The sequence below is a fragment of the Schistocerca americana genome, chromosome 2 (genome assembly GCF_021461395.2).
Source record: "Schistocerca americana isolate TAMUIC-IGC-003095 chromosome 2, iqSchAmer2.1, whole genome shotgun sequence".
Lineage (NCBI taxonomy): Eukaryota > Metazoa > Arthropoda > Insecta > Orthoptera > Acrididae > Schistocerca > Schistocerca americana.
Genome location: NC_060120.1, coordinates 388410801 through 388429029, shown reverse-complemented (window position 1 = coordinate 388429029; position 18229 = coordinate 388410801).

Sequence of the window (18229 nt, the reverse complement as noted above, 5' to 3'; positions counted from 1 at the left end):
TCCTGCGTCCTCCACCTTCTTCTTACATGTTCGCGGATATACAAACTTTTTTAGTAGTTTATGTAAGTAGCCAAAAGTTAAGTTTAACAAGAAAAAGAAGAAAATTTACCCGTCTCTCAAGATTTTCTCCCAAACCGGAACCATTGCTATTTGTAAATGATAAGACGTATTTTGAGATGTTGCTGAAAGATGGCCAACGGCGCTAGATTAGATCTATAATGTTTCAGTCTTTTGTTGCACTTCGCATGAAAGCAATATGAAGTAGCATAATACACAAGCAAGGTATTCTTATAAGCATAGGCATTACTTTTATAAATGTTCCATCAAATCGCTTGTCTCAGAAAATACAGACACATTGCTAAAGAACATACACAATTCTAAAATCAAAAGAAACCTAGAAAATTCCATAGAAATTCATAGAGACCACCAAGACATAGACAATCCACACACGTCAAGCGTCATTTCCTACGACTTCACATCGAAATACACTGGGTTCCCATACAGGAAATCAACATTATTGCAATAAGACGACAACTGTGCTCACACCAGACACACAAACTACAGAAACTGCAGACGTACTGGATAAATAAATGCAAAAAAACCACTTTGCGTTCATTGAAAAATTTCCTTCCTTGGATGGACTGCCAAGGAAATCAACAACTATTGGTCTCTCAGACAATATATTGATAACCTATATTGAAACCGATATCTTTAGACAAATAATAAAAACCAAACACTGCACAGTCAAACACTCCTATACTTTGGTCGACAACATTGTACACCATAAAGCAGCTACTTGAAGAAATAACGCACACAAATAGACAAGACTACGTTTAGGAATTGAACGCAATAAATCAAATAGCAGTATATAACTGTGATAACACCCACGTAATAGAAATACCTAACTGTAAAATATGCAACAACACAAGACCCTACACTACAACAAAGAAGAACCCGATCCACAGGCAACAGCAGAGCAGCTGAAACACACAGAATTACATATACTAACTTACAAGTATAAAACTGTCCACAAAATAGGCAACATATTGAAGAAACACGGATATCAAATAGGACAGCGAACGGGCGAAACTACGAGAAGGAAGCTCAGAACACAGAACGCATCTACTGACACGTTCAACATATCGAGTGTGTACCAACTTCCCTGTAACTTTTGCCAGTCACTATACATGCAAAAGGCATGCCGTAATTTTGAAACAAGATATCTGGAATACCTGATAGCCCTAAAAACTAATAGCTAATATAATACTTTTTACGACCACTTAATAACCCATAACCCCTGTCCCAGTTAAATTGATACAATTCAAAAGCACTAAAATCTGCGTACTGCACGTACCAAAAGCTTACCCTAAAGGAAAATGTCCACTACCGAGAGAAAAGCAGAAGGAAAACACATATGCAACGGCATTCTGTTTGGCGCTTCAAAGGAAGTATGTAAGAAAGACAAAACAAACAAAAAAGTAAAAAGTGCACACACGCACACTGAGATGGGGTGCAGGGTGGGTGGATGTGAGAAAGTGTGACCCAGCACTGGGGAAGCAAAATTCAAATGAGAGAACGATCGAGCAGAAAAACATTGAACATCAATAGAGACCAAACACAGCGCAGGAACGTAAACAGTGGGTTTTGTATGGTTGTACGTTTTAACTCGGGATTTTTGTTCGTAAAAATCATGTCGCGTGGTTCTGTGGCTATTTCTGCTAGAGAGGAGCTTGCAGATGAGGATGCGAACTATGATTAAAAACTTTTCACAAATCTCTTACTATAACTAATGTGCGTCGTGTCGGGATAACACAACAAAAGGCAATTCGGTTACAGTTGTGCCGAGTGATTACGCCGTGAACACGGCTCTTTGTAATATTTTTAGTGATTAAGTAACGTTTGACTTTAATATGCGGCAATGGTATGTGAAGTTTCAGTAATTTTTGTGCCCTTTTATTGTGGTTGGCTACGTATTCCCACTATGTGCAATGCGGTATACTGTTTATTAGATGACTGTTAGCGCCGTTACTTATTTGTAGTTAGGCCGTGAAACGAAAATCATCGAAAGATTGCGGCAATGAGTCCGCATAACGTTTTGCCATTCCACCAAACATGAAATTTACACACAATACACTCATCATTATTTAGGTATGTGCGTTTACTAATAGGAAGAGTAAATTACAAAGTTTCTCTTACATTTAATTGGAGATTCAGTAACTCTTGCAACAATATGATGAAGTTAAACCTTGAACCAAATGTCTCCCTTCACCTACTATCGACATCTAAGAAGAAAATACTAATTACTCTTTTTCCTATTGTGTTACAAGGAGTAGAGGGAAGTGCAAAAATTATGAGCTAAGAGCGTCTCTGTCATCGACAATAAACTACTACTCTAATTTAGCTCGAGGACAGCAATATTTAAAGAAGCTAATAAGTCTGTTTGAGATATTGCACAGAATATGAGCAACCGTCTTTAATAACGAAATACGGCTGCTTCCATTCGATGTCCACATCTAACATGGCTAAAGACCTTTACATTTTCTTTTATTATTATTTCATCGTCAGTTCATTTGCAAAAATTATTCTTTCCGTCTTTGAGAAACAAAATAAGGGTTGTAGATTTTCTCATTACACCATTCTTCAGGTATGTAAAAGAGTTGCGTGTGTCCACGCACACTAACGTTAAAAATATTTCTCCTTGAAAAGATGATGTTCTACAAAGGTTTAAGTCCAATATTTCGTTGCGTTTTGCATTTAGAACCGTAGTTTAGCATGAAATGAATATGTGGCTTTGACAACTTGTTCAGTTAGTTTACCGCTAGACCGGTTCAGTGTTTAGCCAACAATTTTTTTTTCTTTTACTAGGCCTACTCTTTGGTCAGTGGTGGGTTGTTAGGTTTAGATAGTGCCTACGTTAAATTCGTTTAGTCTCACCATTCGGTCTTTTCCTGAAGAAAAGCAAGTCAGAACTCCAGGAGATTCTAGACAATGCAATGGCTTAATTACATTCTGACAACTGTTACATATCTTTTCTCAATAACGTTTTCCGTCTTTAAACAGCTGTCTTGTTTTAACATATGCAGTAACCAAAATTCTTTTTTCTTCGCTTGCATTAGTGGAGAAGATGATTTTAGACAGAATAGTCTCAATAAAGGAATCTGTTTTCAAAGTTTGAGAATGGTCTTTTTATCATTTTCCAAGATTATATTTAATGCTGGTATGACGCCGAGGCAAAGTCTGCGTATGTTGTAGCAGTTGGTCGTCCGTGGCGCTTTTTGACAACTAACCAGAGGTGTGATATTTCGGATCAGCAAGCACCCTCGGCTAAGAACAGGAAAGCACCTTATCGAACGCCTTGCTCCAAAATTGATGGCAGGGTAACGTGAAAATTTGGTGCGACAACATGAGAAATACTTATAAGCAACATAGGCACTTTTTTGAAAGAAAACACAGCTTAAAGCGTATTATTGTTAGAATGAAAGGGAGATTCCTTCATCTTCTCTTTGAGTAACTACACCGGAATCGGATGAGACTGCCCGCATCTCGTGGTCGTGCGGTAGCGTTCTCGCTTCCCACGCCCGGGTTCCCGGGTTCGATTCCCGCCGGGGTCAGGGATTTTCTCTGCCTCGTGATGGCTGGGTGTTGTGTGCTGTCCTTAGGTTAGTTAGGTTTAAGTAGTTCTAAGTTCTAGGGGACTGATGACCATAGATGTTAAGTCCCATAGTGCTCAGAGCCATTTGAACCATTCGGATGAGATTCCACAGAACCAGTCGGAAGTACATATGTTTCTCGAAGCAGAGTATTTTATATTTTTCAGTATTATTTTGTAAACGATAGCCCGAAGAAGGCAAACCTACTTCCATCATGTGTCGGAAATAACGTTCACACACTTACAAGCGCAGTCACGGAGCGTTTTAATTGTGCACTTTACAGCATTTCCCAGCCCAAGTTAAACAAATAACGTTAAACATCCTAACGTTGAAGTTGCAACAATACCTGTTGGTAAGAGGCGATCGTCCACCGTCAATGAAGTACAGTACAGCTACCATCATGTAAAAAGTGCGTCCTCAGAGCATTCTGCCGTACGCTTTCCTTAAGACCGATGTTTACGCCATGGTCATGATCACCATCACACATCAGACTCAAGATCCACCAGGTAACTGAACAGTCATGTTATTTCAAGGATAGATGGACTCCCTTCTGCCTGCGTTTATAACACAAACAGTTTCTCCGCAACAGATCTACTCTGTACTGAACGAATGTGAATAACTTTATTTCTTTACAAACAAGTACATCCAGTTACATCGTGTTTCACTACATTTTTGTTAAGACTACCCCGAATCAGTAACAAATTCAGTCAAATGCATGTCTCTGCAAGCTAAATTAAAACATGGGAATATTATATATTTCATAAAACTAAAAAATGACATCTACTTCGAATTGCAAAGTTGTTACACACCCATAAACTTTTACGTATGTTCTTACTCTTTCCTTTAGCAAATCGGTGGTTTCATTGGAAAAGTGTACCTTGTTATAAGTGCCTCCATACGTAATCACCAGTATTTGCATCAAGTTCTATTTCTGACACTAATAAAATTTCTAACGAGAAGCAGCGAAGGAAGGCACCAAAACAGGCTTGCAAACAAAATGGTAGATATGCAACTAGTTCAACTTAATCATCTAAAATTCAGAGCACCTCCTTTCATTTTGTACGCTCAGCGTGAGAATTGTTGTATCATTCCATATCACTAATGTTTTGATATCTTACTGTCTGGAAAGGCTGTCCATTTATTTATAACTAATTAAATTGTGAATGAATTAAAGCCAGAAATTTAGGAATTATATCAGATCAGGAAGGTCGCCTGAAGCTATAATGAAACTGAATGACTAAGTTTCATCTATCAGTGAAGCACAAAGAACATTGTCAGGAACTGTTCAGCAGCAATCTATAAGAGTAGATACCATTAATGGCAAACACGAGAGCATGTTACAAGAGATATTTGAGTAGGAAAGCCAACGAGATTCAAACCCGTTTTCAGACTGGCGTACTGAAAGAGACAACCAAATTAACCGAAAGGTCGAATCACATGTAAACGGCGTTATGCAACAGTTCAGTGTTAATGAAATAGTTCAAATGAAAGTAACCATCCGGAATTGTCGAAAATTAAGAACGAAATACAAAGAGGCTTATCTGCCTGGCGTGATTCTATTTCCGCATAAGTAAAAGACGTGAAACAAGAACTAACAGAAGCGAAAAGCGCGGTACATGGTGTTCCATCAGTTGCACGTCACTTCAGTTATTTACCACATCCCAAGCCACGGTCACATACGTCACGGTAAGATCAGTTGGAGCTGACAGCCCTAATACTTACTGACACGCCGTATGTGGTCGGGCGCATGGCTACTCTATCATCAGTTCTTCTTCAAGAAAGTTTTTTGAATCATAGGCAGGTTCAAGTGTTCTTGCCCGATATAAAACTATTCAACCCGTTATTTTTGTAAAATACCGGATGATCAAAAAGTCAGCATAAATTTGAAAACTGAATAAATCACGGAATATTGTAGATAGAGAGGTACAAATGGACACACATGCTTGGAATGATATGGGGATTTATTAGAACCAAAAAAATACAAAAGTTAAAAAAATTTCCGACAGATGGCGCTTCACCTGATCAGAATAGCAATAATTAGCATAACAAAGTAAGACAAAGCAAAGATGATGTTCTTTACAGGAAATGCTCAATATGTCCACCATCATTCCTCAACAATACCTGTAGTCGAGGAATAATGTTGTGAACAGCATTATAAAGCACGTCCGGAGTTATGGTGAGGCATTGGCGTCAGATGTTTTCTTTCAGCATCCCTACAGATGTCGGTCGATCACGATACACTTGCGACTTCAAGTAACCCCAAAGCCAATAATCGCACGGACTGAGGTCTGGGGACCTGGGAGGCCAAGCATGACGAAAGTGGCGGCTGAGCACACGATCATCACCAAACGACGCGCGCAAGAGATCTTTCACGCGTGTAGCAATATGGGGTGGAACGCCATCCTGCATAAATATCGGACGTTCTAGCAGGTGTTTGTCAGCCAGGCTGGGGATGATGCGATTCTGTAACATATTGGCGTACCTCTCACCCGTCACGGTAGCAGTTACAAAACCACAATCACGCATTTCCTCGAAGAAAAAAGGCCCAATAACGGTAGATGTGGTAAATCCAACCCATACCGTGACTTTCTCGTCGTGCAATGGAGTTTCCACGACAGTTCTGGGATTTTCGGTAGCCCAAACTCTACAGTTGTGGGCGTTGACAGACCCTCGGAGCGTGAAATGAGCTTCGTTGGTCCACAAAACGTTACTCAACCAATCGTCATCTTCCGCCATCTTTTGAAACGCCCACACCGCAAATGCCCTCCGCTTCACTAAATCGCCAGGTAACAGTTCATAATGCCGATGGATTTTGTACGGATAGCGTCGGAGGGTACGCCTAAGTGCCAATCAAACAGTAATGCATGGAATGCCGGTGCGACGTGTGACTGCGTGAGCACTGACTTCCTCGTGCATAAACGAACCCGCTACAGCAGGGCTTAACAACTGGCCGGTTTTGAGCGCGAGTGCTCGTGTCTGCTCAGGCACATGCTCGCGAGTAGGTGAAAGGTCGCGGAGTGGGGAGGGAGGGGAGGGAGGGGAAATGCGCGCGCACGTTTGAATAGGGCCGCAGCGTGCCTAATGAATTCGCGCCGACTGTGTAACGTTTAAAGTACTACGATCAGCTCTAACAGTCACTTCGCCGGTTAAGAATCATGTCAAGTCGCCGTTGTGTAACCCCAACCGTGCTTTCGCAGTTCAACCCCCATTGGTAGGAATTGTGTCTGTTTACAGTGTGTCACAAAACGCTGAATTCTTTTAGGAAATTTAATTTGCAGCGACATTATATGTTGTACCACGCGAAAGACTACGGAAGTGGAAAATGTGATGGATCAGATCGTGCACAGGAAGTTATTAAACTTGAAAGGAAGCTATCCGAAGAAGATCTGGATGACGAAGAAAAATCAACTGAGGCAGCTCTCAGAGTGAGCTACAAAATTGCTTTGCTTTCAGCAAAATCCCTGCGCCCCTTCACTGATGGCGATTTAATAAAAGAATGTTTGGTAGTTGCAGCGGCAGTGGAACATTTGTGTCTATCTCAAGTTGAACAGTTTCGGATTGTGCCATTATCTAACATGACCATTATGCGTCTCATACAGGACATGGCAGACGACGTCCAGAGCCAGCTTGCAAATATCTATAAAGATTTTATGGCGTATTCTCTAGCTCTGGACGAAAGTGTTGATATCACTGGAACAGCGCAGCTTGCCATATTTATTAGAGGTGTTAATAGAGATCTTCAGGTGAGGGAGGAGCTCCTCGATGTAGGAGCCATGAAGAACACTACAACCGGAGGTGATATTTTAAGTAGTGTTGAAGAAAGTGTTGAAAATATAGGATTTTCGCGGAATTCTTTAGTTTCAGTGTCTACAGACGGTGCACCAGCGATGACAGGGAAAAAATCAGGTTTCGTTGCGCTGTTGAAGGAGAAAATGCAAAAACTGACCGTGCCGAATGAAATAAGGGGCGTTCACTATGTGATCCATCAGGAAAACTTATGTGCAAAGAGTATCACTCTAAAAAATGTGATGAGTGTTGTTGTTCGTACAACCAATTATATAAGGAAGCATGGGCTACAACACAGGCAATTTAAAAGCTTTCTTGAGGATGTAGAAAGCCAGTATGGTAGCCTGCCTAATTACAGCGAGGTCTGCTGGCTTAGTTGTGACGAATTGTTAAATCGATCTTTTTGCCTATTAGATGAGATAAATATGTTCGTGGAAATAAATAACATGTGTGTTCCTGAATTGAAAGAGCCTTCATGGAAATGTGATCTCGCGTTCTTAGCAGATTTAACTAGCCATCTGAATGCTTTGAACATTTCACTACAAGGTAAAGATCTGCTAATTACTCATTTCATAGATCTAATACGAGCTTTTAAAATGAAATTGACACTTTGCGTGAGTCAGCTGGAAGCAGGAAATCTAGCTCATTTTCCTAAATAATCATAAAATGCAAGATGTTCACAAAGACTGTGAACGTTATCCACATAGTTTAGTTGCCCTTAAGGAAGAATTTGATCAACGCTTTCAAGATCTGACAGCACTAGACAGTGATTTTGATCTGTTCTCCTCTCCATATTCAGCGAATATTGAAGAGATTCGTCCTGAGCGGCAACTAGAAATTATTGACCTGCACTGTGACAGAGAATACAGAGACAAATTTCAGAACAAGAAAAACATTTTGGAACTCTACAGACACTTCCCTCAGGATAGATTTCCTCGTTTGCACAAACTGGCGGCTACAATAATATCAGTGTTCCACGTATGTTTGTGAACAACTGTTCTCTGCAATGAAATGTAACAAGACGCGCCTGAGAAACGCATTGTCTGATCGAAATTTAAACTGCACGCTGCGCCTACAATGCACAAGAACAATTACTCCGAACATAGACGCAATTGTAAAGGGCAAAAAGTACAAGATAACCGAGAATTCCACACTTCAGTGACACCTTTTATTGTGTAACAGTTCACAAATTAATACGAATGTAGAGGCATACACTAAGCTAATAAAATGATGTGGCACATATACACTCTCCTTTATTTGTTTCATTTGTCGCAGTAATAATTTGTGAGTGATATCCCTGCAGGTGGCCGCGGATTTACATTGACCGGTGGCAGCTGCTGTGTGCCCCACGTGACTCTCCGCTCTGGTCCGTTAGTGGGGGTAGCGTGCTAGCGCTGCTCCGTGCTCGCGCCTTGCTGTTCACAGCTTGCTCCGCGAGCACGTATGTTGTGAAGCCCTGCGCTACAGTCTCCATTTCTTCCTGAACTGTCTCAGCAGCATTACGCCTTTTGCTCGGTCGGCCACTACGGGGTCTGTCGTCTAAACAACCCCTGGTTTCGAACTTCGGAATAATTCTCGCCACAGCTGCATTTGTCAGCGGACCTTTACCCGTTCGAATCCCCTTCCTATGGCGATACGATCGTAACGCTGAACTAGCACATTCCCCATTCTGATAATACAGCTTCACTAACAGCGCCTTTTCAGGTAATGTCAACATGCTGCGACTGCTGGCTCTCTCATTACAGCTCCTTTGATACACGATTGTCATGCGTAGTCACTGACGTTTTGCTGTCCAGCTCAATCTGTCGGACATTTTGTGAACGTCGTTTTTTTTTGTTTTAATAAAACCCCGTATCATTCCAAGCACGTGTGTCAGTTTTTACCTCTCTCTCTACATTATTCCGTGGTTTATTAAGTTTTCGAATTTGTACTGACGTTTTGATCACCCGGTATTTTCATGGCATATTGCCACATCTCCAGACAGATATCTAGAAAATCCAATTAATAAGAGGTTTTATTCAGAGTGAAGCTGCCCTGTTGGCAATAGAAGCCGCTGGCTATTGCGGGACTTATGAACAATGTGAAAGAGCATTTCTCTCAAAGTTCAGGAAAGAGTTCCTAAGGAAGTATTCAGTCCAAAGCCTTTTAATATAAGACGGGTCAACAATGACTGGTTTGAAGTGAACCCTACGCCTGTACTTGGCATTGATTTGAGACAACAAAGTTACCACAGTTGTTCCATCAGCAAAACAAATATCCTCTTGGCACTACGACTGCCACAAGTAAACGCAGGATGCATTGTCTCTTGACCTCTAGGACATCTGTCACATTTCCAAAAATAAGACGCCAATCTACTCTTTGCTAAGTCATCATTATTTTCAGCTCATCAAAAACAGACACGAATTATCAGAGAAAAGGCAGGGAACGCAGCAAATAAAATCCATCTCTCGCTGATTTAACCAAAATACAAACAAATACAAGTAAAAAGTGCGACATTTGATCAATCAACATCGAACACGAGCCAGAACTCGCCTCATGAAAATGTTACCCAACTAAACAAACAGAAGCTATAACTAAGAAGGTAATAGAAGAAATAGGTTACAGGGAACGGAGAGGAAACATAGAACGAGTGCAGCATGGCTATGATAAACTTAAGTTTCACACAACACTCAACAAAAAAAATTTGCTCTCAAAACATAAACAGAATACACGCACAACTTCAAATTAGACAAACAGTCAACGGACATGAAGAACACCCTTATTAGTAAGAACGTCCTTTCCTCAAGTCCACAGAACCATTCCCCGTAACTATTCTCAATCAACATTTACACTCATTTGTTCACACACTGATTCACCAATATTTCTATTTGTCTATTCCTCACAGTGGTAAGCATAAGACATACACTTAGATCAACACATTTCTGATTTATACTTTGCTTGAAGGTCGACTCACGCAAAGCTAATGAACGAAACATTTAAGCAAAAGAAACTTCGAGTAAGTAAATACTAGTCTACTCGGTAAAATACACAGATACAGTTCACTTCTTCGCAGAAGTGCGGTAAAACAGAAACTAAATTAAGTACTCCAGATAAAACAGAAACTGCTACCGCTCCAGGGGCATCCTTTCGCCTCCGCAACAGCCTGTACACTGACTATACAAGCACTCTACTTAGTAGTCGTGAGGTTCACGTGACTGTAGCTCTTATGGTGGCAGTAAACTACACTAGACAGTCGGCTCACACAAAGATTCTTAAGTGAAATGTGTGCGAAGAACTTTGAATAAATTAGTAAACATTAGTCTACACAGTAAAATACACAGACACCATTCACTTCGTCTCAGAAGTACATTAAAACAACTTTAAACTAAACAATGTGTCTACAGAAGCTGCTGTCACCTTACGCACGTTCTCTAGTCTCCACGTCAGCTGTTACATGGCCATGCGAGCGCTCTACACAACAGTTACGAGACTCAAACTCGCGGGTTGGACTTAATTTTTCGGACGACAAGTTGAGAATAATATTGTCAAATGCACTTACGACTTCAAACATAAGGGGTGTCTAGAAAGCAAGTACCGACAGGTCGCGGAATGGATAACACAGTGAAAATCCAATGTAGATTTGCACAAGTGTGCGTCACGTTGCACTTTTCGGCTCTGAGAGCACAGTGAGTACGTAAAGATGCCTAGAAAATAGCACCTCCCACCAAGACTGGATAACTGCCGAGAAATTTCGCATGATAACATGCAACCCCACACATGGTATCTGTCATGCATGTCCTTCTTCGTGACAGTTTTCGGGCGTATACTGCAAGGGCAATGAAGACGCTCCTGCAACGTTTTTGATGGGAAGTGTTTCATCACCCACCCACCTACCTTTACACCCACATATGTAAACTCATTTTTATCATTTACCACTGAAATGTCCCCTTTATGAATTACTGTGCTGATAAACCTCTTACGTTATTTGATTTACAAACAGCTGAGCAGAACTGAAGGTAATCAGACATCTCTCCCTTTACTTATTCTGAACAACACTAAACTGACACACAATATTTTTAGCGTAACGCAACCTGACTTTCAATAATACCTAAAAAAGAATGGCCCTGACTAACATTGACCTATACCTTTCACGAATCACTTACCTCACAAAAGTCTTCGTTACTCGAACTACTGCAATACAGCGAGCGCCACTACTGCCAGCTAAATAAAAGTTTCTAACTACTGTGGGCCTAACTACTGATAGGCATAATTAGCAAATGAAAGATTTTGATAGAGAACAATGTATTTACCTTAATAGTGTTCAAAAGTCGTAATATATATGACATCCAGTCTTACAAATTTACTCTTTCTGGCGGACACACGTCCAGATCATCCGCTCTTAAAATTCTGCCATCTCTCTCCCCACATCCACCACTGCTGGCGGCTCACCTCCAACTGCGCAACGCTACATGCTGTTCACATCCAACTGCCCAACAATAGAATATTCCAACAATGCAAACCAGCAACAGACTGCACACAGCGTAGTCAGTGATTTTCATGCAGAGCCCACTTACACCACGAAAGCATAAACTTTCTGAACTTAACTTGTGGGAAAATCTATCCATTATTGTCTAAAATAATTTTTTATTTCTTCTTCTGTTTCTCATATTTTTTGTTCCTTGTCTGAAGTATTTTTTTATTCTTCCTTTAAGGACTGTGTTTTATCCAACTATTCTAGTTTTCTTTCTTGTATGCTTAAGGTTTTTTAATTCTTGTTCTCTCTATTCAGTAGATTGCAAAGGTACTGCATTAATTGGTTTAATTTCTTTGATGCAATATGAATATAGTTTGTGGGAAATACTTATTCTTATTCTAGACACATATGTTAAAACACTTTTTATTAGTCCCAGTTCTTACATTTCATTTCTTTTGGTATTGCAGAAACCGAGTTATTGGATTTAGCAAAATATGTACCTTGAGATTTTATAAAGAATGTTGGTTTTAGACAAATCACGTTGTCTGTCTCTTCGAAAATGTCTATGCAATTAATGCGTAATCAATCAAAACTAAAAGCAGATGGCACACATTTAACGATTTTTTTCTCTTTGTTCTTTATTATCTGCTTTAATTTTTATTTGTATTCCTGTCAATTCATTCATATTTTTGTTCATCCAGTAAACATGTTCTGGGAGATTGTTGTAAGTAAGGTAACAAATGTTTTGCAGAGTATCTGTTAATTTTTACCACATTTTAGATAGTGGGACAGAAGATAGATTAGCTTTGTCGAATTATTTGCTCTTATTTGCTATTAACTGTAATCAATCTGTTAATGTATCGAATTCCTGTTCATTTTGAAAATCTGGATTAATGTAATTATCAATTGTTGCTTCCAGTATTGTATTTTCATTTTCTTTGGCTAATGTAGAAGCAAAAGTTTCCTTTAATCGTTTATCAGAACAATTTAAAAACTCTGTAATATATTTATCTAGCTGTTTATTAACACCAGGACTTGGTAATTGGCAAATAAATTTACTGTAGATTTTCACTCTAAAATTAGAATTTAATCATGCTGAACAGTTTTTTCTGACAGAATTGTTATTGTTACTATTACTTTACATTCTTCTTTATATTCTCCTTGCATACAAAAATTAAAATTATCTGTTGAATATTTGAGCATTTTTTCTTTGTTAAAAATTCCTGCAAAATCTCTTGTACTGCCCAAATATAATAAGTAATAGTGTTCCTTTTTAAGTTCTTGCAATATTTGTGGTAGTTTTTTCAATACTGTATCAGTCTTGGCATCTTCTAATTCTATCTTGTAAGCAGTAATAACTCCATTTGTATATTTAATTCTTATTATATCCATATCTACATTAACAGCTTGTTTAGCTCCTTTATATGTTGTTGTATGCAAATCTAAAAGAAGAGGTAACTTAGCTTTAAGAGCATGTTTCCACAAGCAAAATTTAGAAAATACTCCTCTCAAGAAACTATTAAATAATCCACATATCTCTTTCTTAACTAAAAACTTCTCTCTTGCCAGCATCTCTTGTACGGTATATTAAATCTGTAATTTTGTGTACCATGATACTATCGCAGAATGACTCTGTAATTGGTATAGATTCTTCTAATTCTTGTTGTCTTTTTGTGTAAGTATCTACTATATTTGTGATAAGATTATTATTATTTAAATCATCTGTAAGTAACCATAAGCCAAATCTCTCAGAGGTTGGTTTTTATTTATTTCCAACTAACTCCATTATAGAATATTACATTTTGTTTGTAGCAAACATTTTATTTTCAGCTTCCATTTATAGAGTTAAAATACATCAAATCCGTGAAATAGTACCTTGACTTTAAAAATGGTTAAAAAATAGAAAAAATAACTGGGGTAGCTGAAAGTAAAATGAAATGATTTTCGTACCTATACGACATACAGATGTTCAGAGGCTGGAAGCTCAGTCGATAGGATTAACTGAGTGGAAGGTGTTTGATAGCAAACATTTTGTACCTTTTGAGAATGAATTTTTATGTATCCTATGAAATTTTGTAATCTTTAAATCGACAATATCAAACAGCTAAAGCAATGTGGTGACTGTCTAGAGAAAAAGAATATTAATGAATTTCATAAAGATGAATATTAAAAAGATGGATATTGTTGGATTTGTGAAAGATGTGTATCGAGACATTAGAAAATTGAAGTTACATATGGATGTGGTAAAATGGTAATTAAGTCTTATCTAAAAAAAATATATATACAAGGAACAAATCATAAAACTCTTATGTATGGGAAAATTATAGGTAAGGAATAGATTCCATACATTTACCATAATACATTTTATTTATTTTCGTCGAGTCACCTTTCATAGAAAGATATTAAATTTCTATTTCTTACATTCACCTTTTATTAAACAAATGGTATATTTTACTTTCTTATGTTCATCTTTTGTATGAAAAATATAATCATTTTTGAATACTGGTGAATGTGATACAAAAATTTTCATGTTTATTAGTTTTTTAAGTTATTTAAAGGGAATTAAGTGAGTTAGACCTGAAGAATGGATTATAGTAGACCCATTTAATAGATTCTAGGTAAGTTTTCATTTTCTATTGAAAAGAACGAGTGAAACTTACAGCCTCCTATGATACCATGGAAGTCATTCCCTGACGTCTTAAAAGATGTTCTATCATCCTGTCCCTCCTCATTGAGAGTGTTTTCCTCATATTCCTTTCCTATTCAATTATGTGAAGAACCTACTCATTCGTTACCTTATCTGTCCACCTAATTTTCAACGTTCGTGTGCGGCACCACATCTCAAATGCTTCAATTTTCTTCTGTTCCAGTTTTCCCATAGTCCATGTTTCACTACCATACAATGAGGTACTTAAAACGCACATCCTTAGAAATCTCTTCCTCAAATGAAGACCTATGTTTGACACTAGCGGACGTCTCTTGGCCAGGAATGTTCTCTTTTGAAGTGCTATCTGCTTTTGATGTCCTCCTTATTCCTTTCGTCATTGGTTATTTTGCTACCTAGTTAGCAGAATTCCCTAACTTCATCTACTTCGTGACCATCAATTCTGATGATAAGTTTATCGCTGTTCTCATTTCTGCAACTTCTCATTACTTTACTCTTTCGTCGATTGACTCTCTATCCATATTCTGTAATCGTTAGACTGTTCATTCCATTCAGCAGATCATGTAATTGTTCTTCACTTCCACTCATTAAAGCAACGTCATCGGCAAATCATATCATTGATATCCTTTCACCTTGTATTTTAATTCCACTCCTGAACCGTTCTTTTATTTCCACAACTGCATCTTTGATGTACAGATTGAACAGCAGGGGCGACAAACTCGTACACCCCTGTCATACACCCTTTTTAATCCGAGCACTTCGTTCTTGGTCGTCCACTCTTAATATTCCCTCTAGGCTCTTGAACATATTGTATATTACCCATTTTTCCCTACAGCTTAGCCCTATTTTTCCGGAATTTCGAATATCTTGCACCATTTTATATTGGCGAACGGTTTTTCCATGTCGGCAAATCCTCTGAACGTGTCTTGAATCTTCTTCAATCTTACTTCACGTCAGAATTGCCATTCTGATGCGTTCACCTTTCGTAAAGTGAAACTGATCGTCATCTAACTCATCCTCGATTTTTTCCATTCTTGTGTATACATATTTAGGAGAAGATACAACGGCTTAACGACACTGCTTCCAACTGACTCAGTGCATCCCGGCCAGATTGGGTGCAAAGACGAGACGACGAGCGGGTTCACACTGTTAGGTACTCTGTGACCATATTTGGTCAGAAAAGCGGAGCAGTGGGTCACGGCCGTTATGTCACTTCCCTGCCGCCAGCTGAGCAGCGCTGGGGATACGTGGCGCACCCCATCTCTAGCAGCCATAGCCCGAAAGCCGCCAGGACAAGAGTCGTCGGTGCCTGAGACAACTTGGGTAAGGTGCCACTACTCAGCTGATGCTGCGCTGTGTCAGCATTGCTGGATGACAACAAACACACAGTAATCCGCTGGACGCCTCAGCTACTCTGCTGCTCCCCATATAGAACCACAGCAGGAAGTCGTAATAAACGTACTTGGAAAATTCCTCGCCGTTTGGCGCTGCAAAGCGCAATAGGGAATCTTCTCCTTAAAACTGGCCAGAAGTTCACTTTCCAAATGCGAGTAATTCCCATAATATATATCTACCTGCCATAGTCTGATAAATGGGGCACTGCTGAGGCAGTGTGTCGTTTGCTTTTGTCTGACGTACGGTAGAGTTAATCGGTGTTTACATCTCACCTGCAGTGCATCTCAAGCTTCTCTGCTCGCCTGAAATCACTCTGGGTTTGTAAATGTGTTATAGCGTGTTTTTAGGTGAAATGTGAAGAAAAGCAGTATGTACGAAGGTCTGTGTATATACAATCATTTATAATTATTTTCATTCATATTATTTACTTTTTTACTAATACTCATTCTTTTTGTTGTGGTTTAGGGTGTTCACTGCATATTTGTTTACAAAGTTTGATAGAAAACTCATTCCTGTAATGGAAATTTAAAAACATAGCCGCTGAATACAGCAGTTTCACTTTGTACTATTGTTTTACATTCGGAAGTTGAGCGAATACTGAAAGCATCTTGTTTTTATCCTAGGCCCTTCGAAAGTCAAAATTATGACAAGAAAAGCCCTCTATGACGTTATCAAGAGATACTCTGAAAAAGTGTTTGCAAAAAGATTTGACTTCATGGAAAACTACGTATCATCAGATCCGGTCCTACCTGAAGGCGAAAAGAGAGGTTTTATAGATGCTGTCTTACATAAAGTTACAATTAAAAAAATTCTTAAAAATAACTATAAATGGCTGTAAAGTACCATTCAAATTCCATGTTTTAAGGCCATAAGAGTCGTTTGGGAGCCAAGCAAACGCAGCAAAAGACGTAAGACACTGAATTAGCGTATGCCATTCAAATTATGCTCCGAGAATTTGTATATGTGAGGATTCCAAAATGGTTAAAAATATTAGTTCATTTGCTGCTCGAGGAGCTAAATACAGACAAGTGTTAGATCCGAGTCACAGAAACTTACGACCAGAAAACGGATTTTCTCATGTCTAAGCCTTGTCAGTCTTTGTGAAAATCTCGCTGACAAGGAAACAGTGCGAAAAAAAACCGAACAGCTGATAACAAGGCCTATTCCTGTTACTGTATCCAACAACAGCCTATAATACTGTGCTACACAATGATTCCTGCCTATCAGGTGACTGCCACATATGTCAAGTTCAAGTCTTGCTTAATCGCAAATGTCAGTGATTAATGTTATATTTGGAAGAGATCTTAAATGATATTCCAAATAATGAGATAAACGCATTATAACTTACCTATAAACAGGTCTGTGAAAGTTCACAGCACTTCGATTCAAATAAAAACTTGAAAACAACCATGATCATGATGGGAACATATTTCACTCATCTTTAGTGCCTCTCCAACTTACTAGTTGCACGAATAACGATTAGCTTGTTTGGAAAAATCCTACATTATCTTTACCTCCCTATTCCATACGAACAACAATTGGATTCATTCTTGAAACAGTTGATGCTACTAACGTAGCACTCGTTTATAGGACAGGTAGACTGAAACATTACAAGAAACAAAGCTTGCAAGAAAAAAGGGTGATTTATCCATAAAATACACATTGCTGATGACCATGGTAGATGCAAAAATTTGAAATGCAGCAGCAGAGACAGCCTCTAAAATAAGATGCTGCGTTTGCAAGGGTACCTCGAACAATTTCAGTGACCAGTCGAAAACCAAAGTGGTAACTACAGAAGCTCTTCAGTTTAGCATGTCTATACTCCGTACCTGAATAACATTTTCCGAATTTTTGTTGCATTTTTCATATAAAATAAACATCAAGAACTGGAAAATCCTTTCGAAAGAGGAAAATAAACCTGTTCAAGATACGAAAGAAGTCATACAACAGATGTTTACAAATCGAATGGGGTTAATTGTAGACGTTTCCAAGAAAGGCTATTGAGACAACACTGATGGAAATACAAGTAGGAGATTTTTTGAAAACTGTGAAACATAAGCAGAAATAACAGATATAGATATGCCAATCATTTATCGATTCAGGGTTACTCAAGAAGCCATTTACAGTAGGCATAAAACAGACATATACAAAATTTCTGATCATGCTGCTGAAACAGCTAACTATGTCGATTCATATCTATGGCACCCCACGTCTGCTACGCTAAACAAGATTTGGGAGCATAGTCCGGATGTCATTGAACATGCCCTCTTACATATAGAC